The 10,005-nt window shown below is 41.8% G+C and overlaps 1 non-coding gene across 1 annotated transcript; it reads right to left on the reverse strand.

Annotated features, from left to right (window-relative positions):
• Positions 1-9,695: 9,695 nt before the first annotated feature.
• On the reverse strand, positions 9,696-9,767 carry TRNAA-GGC (transfer RNA alanine (anticodon GGC)). The gene has a single exon. It is a non-coding gene; the product is annotated as a tRNA-Ala (tRNA).
• Between the last annotated feature and the right edge of the window lie 238 nt (positions 9,768-10,005).

Consider the following 10,005-nt stretch of genomic DNA (forward strand, 5'->3'; position numbering starts at 1 on the left):
TGTTGTTCTCTTTACAACTAAATGTTAAAAGATTTATTACATGTTTGACATTCCGACTTGACATGACTGACTTTCATTGATAGGACCAATATACAAAACATTTCCGTATTTTGCCCTTCCCGAATTTTTCTTACAAAAATTTCCCCGTTTTTTCAACAAAGCCTGCTTTAATTTCTAATCTTTACTGGAATCAGGAATAAAGGTGATTTGAGTAATTTATAAATTGTTGTATAATGAATATGACTAAATATTCATCTCACACACATTTGCCAAGTTCATGTTTTTCCCGTGAAATACATTATCCCAATTTTCCGTTTTTTTCTTGACATGCTCACCCTAATTATAAAGAAATAAAAACTCTTCATGTACAGTATTTGATTGTCTCTGATTAAATTTTTCGTCAGAAATGGTCTTAAAAACGTCACCTTTGGTTGCAAAGGTACCTTGGTTATAACAACAAAATTTCGTGGAATTTGAGTTTCATTGAATGTGAATTTTTGGCTGGTAGATCCACATTCTTATCACCTGTGGTTTGATGACAATGCTGGAAATTCAGCCTCACTGGGTGAGGAGGGAGGGAGGAGGCCCAGGTCATCACTTTTCTCCAAGGCCCCTTGGACTTACATACATTTCCTCACAAGGATGGGAATGACAGGTTTCCAGCCCGGGGGAACAGGACGATTCTCATCATTTTGAAAAATCTGCCCGTAAAAAATCTGTCTCGCGGCCAGTGGTGGATTAAAGTCGGCCGAAGCCCCAGGCGCAAAAGAAAATATTGGCCCCTCCAATTAGAAAAAAGAGTGAACGTTGGGTTTTTCTGGGCGCTTTAGAAGTCGCGGCCCCGAAGACGCGCCCGGTACGCCCGCCGTTAAATCCGCCTCTGCTTGCGGCCCATCAAAGATCATGGAGCACTGCTGCTGGATGTGGGGGCCACGGGACAATGATGTGGTTGAGACGTTGATGAGCGTGTAAAGTCCAGAAACTAATACAGTACTAGAAAATTAAAAAATTCAACTGTACTTCCATGTTAAGTGGGAAAAGTTTCCACCGACATAGCTATTGTTTGTAGCTCTTCTCACCGCCGGTAGATGGCTCTCAGAACTTCAAGACACGTGCAGTGTCCAAGTTAATCACTGCTGAGCAATCAGAGATTTGAGATTAAATTTTTCGGTATCGTGAAAACAATTAATTAATTGATTTTTAACAGAATTAGCTAGGGCGTTTATTTCTAAGATATCCTACAGAACCTCCGTATCCCGTAGCAGTATTTGTATCCCAGATAATAATTTTTTATAGGTTCCTTCAAAATTTGAGTTAAAAGATACAAGATTCCTGCTGCCACCAGGGTTAGAGAACAGCGCTTATCCGGGGGGGGGGGGGGGGCGATAGCCCCTTTCAAGAGCCAAATAATATGGGGAACATTCGTCTGTCCCGTAAAATACGGGATAAACTGATGTACTACACCAGCGGTTCTCAACCTTTTTTGACTCGCTTTTTAATAAACAAAATTCTATGGCGGAGCCCCGTAGGCCCCTTTTTTAATTATTCATTAAAGTTACTGATTTATTTTTACTATTTAAAAATATTTATAACTATTTTTAAAATTTTACAGTTTTTTTTTAATTTCCTCGAGCGGCCGCGAAGCCCCTGGAGAGTACACAAGGAGCCCCAAGGGCTCCACGGAGCACCGGTTGAGAACCGCTGTACTACACAATAATTCGCTTTTCCGACACATCGCCCTGGATCCGCCTGCCTCTGTTTCATTCGTAGCTGCAGTTGTCTTCCTAGGCCTCATTCGTAGCTGAAGAGATATTTGCCTCGGCTTCATTCGCAGCTGAAGATGCCTGCCTTCGCTCTATTCGAATTTGAAGTTGTCTGGCTCTCTGCTCCATTCTCTCTCGTAGCTGAAGATACCTGCTTCCATTCCATTTATAGCTGAAAATGTCTGCCTTCGCTTAGGCGTGGATCCAAGGGGGAGGAGGGGCAATGAGAACGACCGCCCCTTCCAAGAGCCGAATAATATGGGAAAATTTTGTGTCCCGTAAAATACGGGACTATCAAACGAACTTACACAATTCTCCCCTCCAAACATCGTCCTGGATCCGTGCCTGACTACAGCCCTGTCAGAGCCTTCTCCACGTGGGGGTCCACGGATCCCCAATTCTTATACTATCTTGTAAATATCTTGAAATAAAGCTAACTTACATACCCCACCGCAAAAAGTAAAATAAGACCCTTCATGTCCTGGTCTTTTTCAAAGGGGACGCACCAAAGTATTCATCACATATAGTAGGTTAACCGTCCTACATTCAAGAGATCATATTAACCATCATGAATACCAGATCCCATTTTACGGCAAACACTTGCCGAAGTTCGGGGACTTTTAGAAATAAGGGGGGGCCCCACAAGAACCACAATAAAAGAGAGCACTTCCCCCGTGGAACAACATATCGCGCTGTAGGTAAACCGATCAGGTATTGTCGACAAATCGACCAAATGAAGAAACTTATGCGCTTCATTTCCTCTCCAATGACGGAAAAAAGGGGCCCCCCCACGGTCCTTTTTTTCTGCTGTCGAACAAAACAAGAAAACTAAGGACCATGAGATGATCGGCGGCGGGATCCAAAACCAAGGGGGCACCCAATTGCTTGGTCCGAAAAGGGCAGTTGTTTCTGTAGCATAATCGATGGTAAACTGAGATGGATTTTTTTTTTTATGAAGGAGGTCCTCTACCTTCATTCTAATTCAAAGGTGGACCGTCTAGACATCATTGTGAGTATAGGAATAATGGGACCCCCATCCATGCACGATTTGATCATGCCATGGGTCCATGGAAAAAGCGCAGTTCTGGTTTTATCGGTGCTTTGTGTCATCATATCCTGGTGGAGTTTCTTAAAAAAGCTTCTCCATAGCCCTTAATTTGAAATTATACAAACGACTAAATACTGATAATAAGAGCGGTATAATCGAGGTATCTTCACAGCGGGGTGCTCTTTGAAGACCTCCATGAAGCACCCAAGAGTGCTCGTATTCATGCTCGCGTGGTCTTGATTGGCCCTAGTTATGAATTTAAATTATGTACAATAAACAAAAAGTTACCTACAGTATCACAACATGCAAGATAAATTAGGAAAATTAACCAATTGAAAAAATAGGATGCATCCCTGGGGCCTCCCAGCGCCGTCTTAAGAAGCGTACAAAACAAACAATCCCATGGGTCGGGAAGCTCGTGTTGTTGTGGATTTTGAGTCGCGGCTGAAAAAGGTTAAGAACCCCTATAGTATCACCCTATACTATCACAAGCCTGGACTTCAGTCTATGAGTGGAATTCAGCCACACTGGGCCGTGGTGTTAGTATTTCATTTAGATTTAATTTCTATTCACAAGAAAGGTACAGAAAATAGAGCCCATATATATTGGACCTGATTTCTACATGAGGGGTTCAGGGCCGTCTTAAGAGCATCATGGGCCTCCTGACCAAGAGATTTTTCTGAGGCCCTACCTCGAAAATTCTCGAAAAATTCAACTACGTCTCCTTTTTCTGAGGTACCTCTTCTCTTGAGGACCCCGGGCCGTGCCCGGGTAGGTCCATGCGTTAAGACGGGTGGAAGGGTGGATAAAAGGGTGGCCTAAAGTTTATAATATTTCGTGGCCGAAAATTTAAATACTGGCTGACAAACATCTTTAGGCTATATCAAACACCTTTGAATGGCTGTAGACCATACGTGTTCAACCCGTGACCATTGACCTCAAACCTAATTTTGTAAAAATGAACTAAGTGCCACATTGACAGATCACTTAAGAAAGCCGTGGTATATTTACAGATCACTTAAGTGACCTGCGGTGCACATTACTTAAGTCAGGGGCTTTTAAAATTTCTCAGCTGCGACCCAAAATCAGCTTCGCGACCCATGGGGCTGTTTTTCGAAATGAGTGAAAACAGTAACACAATAAGAACATTTATAACAGGCTGTAAGCAAATTCGAATGACTCATTTAGTAAGCCCCTGTTAATCAAGTTTCAGTCGGGACTTATAGCTCAAGAATCCCTGGCTATAAATTAATTTTTTACGACCCATCTCGGAAGTCCTGAAGTTTGGGTCGTGATTCATAGCTGAAGAATCGCTGGCTGTAAGTAGATTTTTACGACCCATTTTAGAATAACATTTTTGTCGTGACTCATAGCACAAGAATACTCGGCTGTAAGGGTTTTTTTACAGCCCATCTCGGATGCCACTGCTAAGAAATTTCGGGTCGTGACCTATATAGCTAAAGAATCCTTGGCTATAAGTGGGTTTGTATGACTCTTTTTGGAAGCTATTGCGAATCAAGTTTGGGTCGTGACCCATAGCTCAAGAATCTTCGGCTGTAAGAGGGCTTGTACGACCCATTTTAGCAGCCATTGCAGATCAATTTCCTGTCGTGACCCATAGCTCAAGAATCTTCGGCTGTAAGAGGGCTTGTACGACCCATTTTAGCAGCCATTGCAGATCAATTTCCTGTCGTGACCCATAGCTCAAGAATCCCTGGCGTTGAGAGGGTTTGTACGACCCATTTCGGAAGCCATTGCGAATCAAGTTTGGATCGTGACCCATAGCTCAAGAAAGGCTGAAAGTAGATTTGTACGATTAATTTTTGGAAAAACATTGCGAATGAAGTTTCAGTCTTTATCCATAGCTCAAAAATACTCGGCTGTAAGTGGGTCTACACGACCCACGGACCTCGGATGCCCCTGTGGGTCGCAACACATAGGTTAAGAACTCCTGATTTAAGTGGTCCGCTGAACATTCCCAGATCACTTTCCGTATTTTAACTTATATAAAGATTCCCTTTTTGTCAAATATTGGGTCTCAAAGATGGGAGGAATTTCTTATACATGGATATTATTATACAAGAGTAGATATATCTTTACAACTTTTTTTCCAAATATTAATCCCAAAATATCAGGGGGTTCCTTATACACGTGAAAATGTGGTAAGTCCCACTTCGGTGACCCGCGGCGTATTTAAAGATCCCTTGAGAGTAGACCTAACCCGCAATACAATTCCAGATCACTTAAACGGCCCACTGCACATTTACAAATCACTTGATTGACCCGCGGCACTATTCCAGAGCACTTAAGCGGCCCGCGACACATTTACAAATAACTTAAGAGACCCGCTGCTTATTTACGGATCACTTAAATGGTCCGCTACACGTTTTCAAACCAATGTAGTGGCCCGTACTCTCCTAAAAGTTAAGCATCCCTGAAATATATGGAAGATCCCCGGGCTCTTGACAAGGCCTCAGACAATTAAACCATTAATGACGTTGCGGATATTTTTCAGAGGAGCCGCAAAATTATTTTCGCACAGTTCCAAAAGAATTTATTCAGACCTGTAGTTCTCTCGCTATACAGCGTTTTCACTATTTTTGTTCTGTTCTAAATTCTGCGAGACGAAGGGCTCACCCGAGCCACCAAGCCCAGAAGAGTAGAAGTGGCCCATTACCTGGCCTGGCCGCCAAGGTAGAGGGTTCACTAGAGCCACCAAGCAGAGAAAAGGGATGTGGCCTAACACCTGGGCGACACGAAGGGTTCACCTGAGCCACCAGGCCGAGAAGAATAGAAGTGCTCCACGACCTGGCCTAGCCAGTGTGACAAGAAGGGCTCATCCGAGCCACTAGGCCGGGAAGAGTAGATGTGGTCCAGCACCTGGGCTGTCCACAGCGACACGGAGTGCTCACCCGAGCAACCAAGCCGAAAAGAGTTGACGTTGTTCAGGACCTGGTCTTTCCAGATATAACCCAGCCAGTTCTGAAACACAACCCGCGGACTCTTTCGAATAACGTGCGGTCCACGGACCATCCATCGAAGAACCCCGGTCAAGACCTACATCTTTCGAATCTAGACTCACAGACGGACCCTCGTATAATAATAATAATGGGAAAAAAGGACTATTTTTTCCCCCAATTCCACCATCAAAATCCACTCTTTTGCTTTTAGAATGTCTTCCAAGTCCCCAAGGGAAATCATTCGCTTGTTGATTCCTTTAGGGCTGCGCTGAACCATAATTAAATTGAAGCACAAGTAACAAGAAAAGGGCCGTCACCCAATCAAGCAACAAACGCCAAACAGTAGTTGTTAAATAATTTTAATGCCGTAAAACAACCTTTTGGAAAGTGCGGGCCACTTCATTGGTTTGAAAATGTGTCGCGGGCCACTTAAGTGATTTGGATCAGCGCGGCAGGTGACTTAAGTGATCTTTGAATGTGCCGTGGGTCACTTAAGAGATCTTTGAATGTGCCGTGGGTCACTTAAGTGATCTATAAATGTTCCACGGGCTGCTTAAATGATCTGTAAATGTGTCGCGAGCCATTTAAGTGATCTGGAAATGTGCTACGGACGTGATCACCCTACCTCATCAAGAAAAATGTGGAAAATTGTGGTCCTAAATATACAGGATATCACTAATTGCAGCCAAAAAAATGCAATTGAAGACAAATTTGCTAATTATTGTAAAATTGCTGAAGGGTTGGGAGAAATAAAAGGCTGATACAAATCGCAGTGAACAAAAATGTGTGACGATAAAACATTCAAATGAGCAGATGACCATATTTATCGAGAGAAAATACGGGAAAAACTGGGATCTTAAATACAGTTAAATACAGGACGTCGTCAGATTACCATAAGTCGGTAAATCAGTTATAATTGCTGTAAAATTGAGGGGGGAAAAACGTTGAACCTGACAAATATGAGATGAATATTTGTATTTACGGCTATAATTATCATAATAAGTTATGCAAACACTGTTTTTTTAGTTTATACTGTAAATTCAAATAAGCATTTGAATTTATAATTGACAATACGAGACCAATGTGTAAAAAAAATTCTAAACAACTAAATACTAAGGAATGTCCCGTAATACGGGACAAAAAAAAAAGTGGTCCATCGAGACATTTCACTGGTCCTTGAGTTCAGAAAGGTTGAGAAACGCTGTACTAGAGCATAGCTTTCACCACGTTAAAAGATACGAGACCCCTTAAGACGAAAATATTACTCGATATTACAAGAGCTATTCTTTTCTTTGGCTTCCTTGCGTACGTACCTTTGGGGTAATCTTCTTACAGTTCATCAAGACTTGTCAGATGATGGTAAGTTGCGTGATAAGAGAAGATTCTAGAACACATTGTGTGCGTGTCAAAAGGCTCAGAAGATATTTTTTCGGCGTTAAGAATAGCAATAATAGCAAAAAGATAAATAGTAAATAAAAATATCAAAAAAGAGAAATAAAACTCGAGAACTTTATATAAAGTCCTCATTTGTCAGCTAATTGAACATCGGTGGTGAAGATGATGGAAAAGGACTTGCACTGTGTGGGGATTCCGGAGGTTTTTGGGGATGAGATGGACCGAAATACTTTTTGGAAATTTATCCTGTGTAGAAAGGGGGCTCTGTGTGGTAGGTACCCTAGGTTTTTCCTCGGGACATTATTTGGGGTTCGGCAAATAGAAGTCATAAGCTGTTAGTTTTTTTGGTATCGACTGCAGCTAATGGAATAAATCAGTGGTATCTAATCTGCGGTGTGCGTAACCCCTTGGGTACGTGACGGGTCATACAGGGGTACGCAAAAATTGATAGCAAAACAAGTAGAGAAGTATGAAAGTGTAAAAAACATTAAATTATAGTGCGATGTGTTTTACTGGAATTCCTAGGAGAACGGACACGGACACTGATTGCGCATTTATAGTGATACGCAAGTCGCTTACGCATATCTAAAGCATACATGACAGACATGGCCCCCATATCCTAGAGTAGGGCCCCTTGGCTGAGATCTTTGGCGGGCTTCTATAAGCCAGACTTTTCACGGGCCGTTCAATAATGAATTTATAACATGAAAAAACAAAAATGCTGGTAATTGCCCAGGTCCGTAGGGCTGGAGCCTTGTCAGTCCTACCCTTATGGCGGCCATGATGCCAACCTTGGAACCAAGACTCACCGTAGTGGCAATGTTCATCACGGGGAGGAGGGGGAAACGTCCCGCGAAAAAAAAAAAAATTTTCTCGTGAATTTTTTTTACAATTCAAATCAATTTTCTTCAACTTTAGAAAAAAATTGTGAATATGACATTCTCTGTCAAACTAGCAGTAATACTTGGCACTGCCCGGGTTTTCTTCATATACCGGAAGCACAAAAAAAGTGACAAACCATTGTTTGGGAACCCAGGTAACCAAAGTAGACATTCCAAAAGTTATTGTTTCTGGACAGATTTTTGATCCCATCGAGAATTTGCCCAACTTTGACGAACTTCCAAAGTGGCCTATCGTTTAAGTTGGGGCCTGTTTTGGTACACATAAAAAATTTGACAAAGATTCGTATGAAATTATAGATTTGAATTGACACAGACAGACGCGCAGAAAATCAATTTTATATAGGCTATATAGATGTCGAGTTTTTCGCTTTACAGCGCCATCTGCAAGTGAAATTTGAACTTTCTTTTATTTATCAAAAAGAACTGTAGGTCATTGTAGCAGGGCCGTAGCGTGTCTTCTCGGTGGCCCCCGGGCAGACTTTTTCTTGGAGAATCCCTTGAAAAGGTTGCAAAATAAGTGTATATTTTTTCTGAGGGACCCTGGCCACTGCCGCGGTGGCCCCAGTCTAGTTACGGGCCTGTACGATAAGTTATCTTAGTGTAAAGCCCACCTTTTTTTTATGTCAATTGTTGATTTGTTATTAATTTGATATTTATTCTTTGGAGATGCAGTCTTTGCGTGACATCATTTTGTACTCGATAGGATAATGGAATTCAAGGAAATCCCTGAACAAAAGAAATTTCTAAAAGAAACAGACTTCCGTGGTTCCCACGATTTGCCGTAGTTCCGGTAGTATTTTATGGTAGACATTTGTAGAAACTACGGAAATTCCGTAGTAGTTGGGAAGCATGATCTAAAGGTACGTATAACTTCTAAACATATCTAGGGAAAGGCACGTCTTCAACGTGTTTTTAAGAGCACCACGCACACACACACACAAAATGGAAATCACAGGATGAGAAACCCTGGCACAGGACATGTAGCAGGGTTTTTAGTATTTAATTAAAATTTTAAGGAAAAACAGGTAATTTAGTCTCAATCCCATATATACGGTACGTCTCTGGTAGCCGTAAATATTCATTTCGTTTCATACCGTGCACCACCCAGGCTCTATCGACAATTATCAATTTTAGCCATTGCCCCGGATGAGGGGGGGGGGGAGGAGGGGCTGGGCGGTGTTTCATTATCCACATATAAATGTATTACATACACTATAATAAAACACGTAAAAAAAAAACCACTACAATTTTTTAAAAGTTTCAAATATATACAAATTTACAATATTCAAACTTACAAGTCTACGGTGCCACCGTGCGCCGGCCAAGTCCTGGGCCACGTTTACGCTTTTCGGTTTGGTAGCTGCAAATAAGACTGACGTGCATTGTGCTTACCACAGATGCTTAATTTTTGCATTGTTTTGTGTTTACCATATTAGTATTTTTGTGTTTTCCTATTTCTGTTGTTCCCATTTTTTTTCTCGGACTATGACCTACATTGTGCTTACCACAGACGTTTATTTTTCATTGTTCTGTGTTTTCCAGTGTTATATTTATATAACTGATACAAGATTCATCGAAAGACTGGTTATTTGTGGAGATGAAGATTACAGGGAAGGAAATTCATCACTGCCCCCACGGGGACTCGAACCCCGGTCTCTCGCTTGCCGGACGAGTGCTCTACCATCTAAGCTATGGAAGCAGATAGGATATTTCAATCTTGGAGCGTATATATATATGTTGAAAGGCACCGTACATGGACGGCGTCAACAATCAACTAATAGCTCGTGAATGACAAAGGCCAACCAGATGGCCACATGCAATTAGAAACGTCCTCTCCACTTGTCAATACAAGATTCATCGAAAGACTGGTGGTTTCTCCCACCCTTTTCATATATATGTACCTGGACTGTGACGTGCATTGTATTTACCATAGATGA

Source organism: Pholcus phalangioides, unplaced genomic scaffold (genome assembly GCF_987345545.1).
Source record: "Pholcus phalangioides strain wild (caught in Gottingen) unplaced genomic scaffold, Ppha-v1.0 ptg000017l_1, whole genome shotgun sequence".
NCBI lineage: Eukaryota > Metazoa > Arthropoda > Arachnida > Araneae > Pholcidae > Pholcus > Pholcus phalangioides.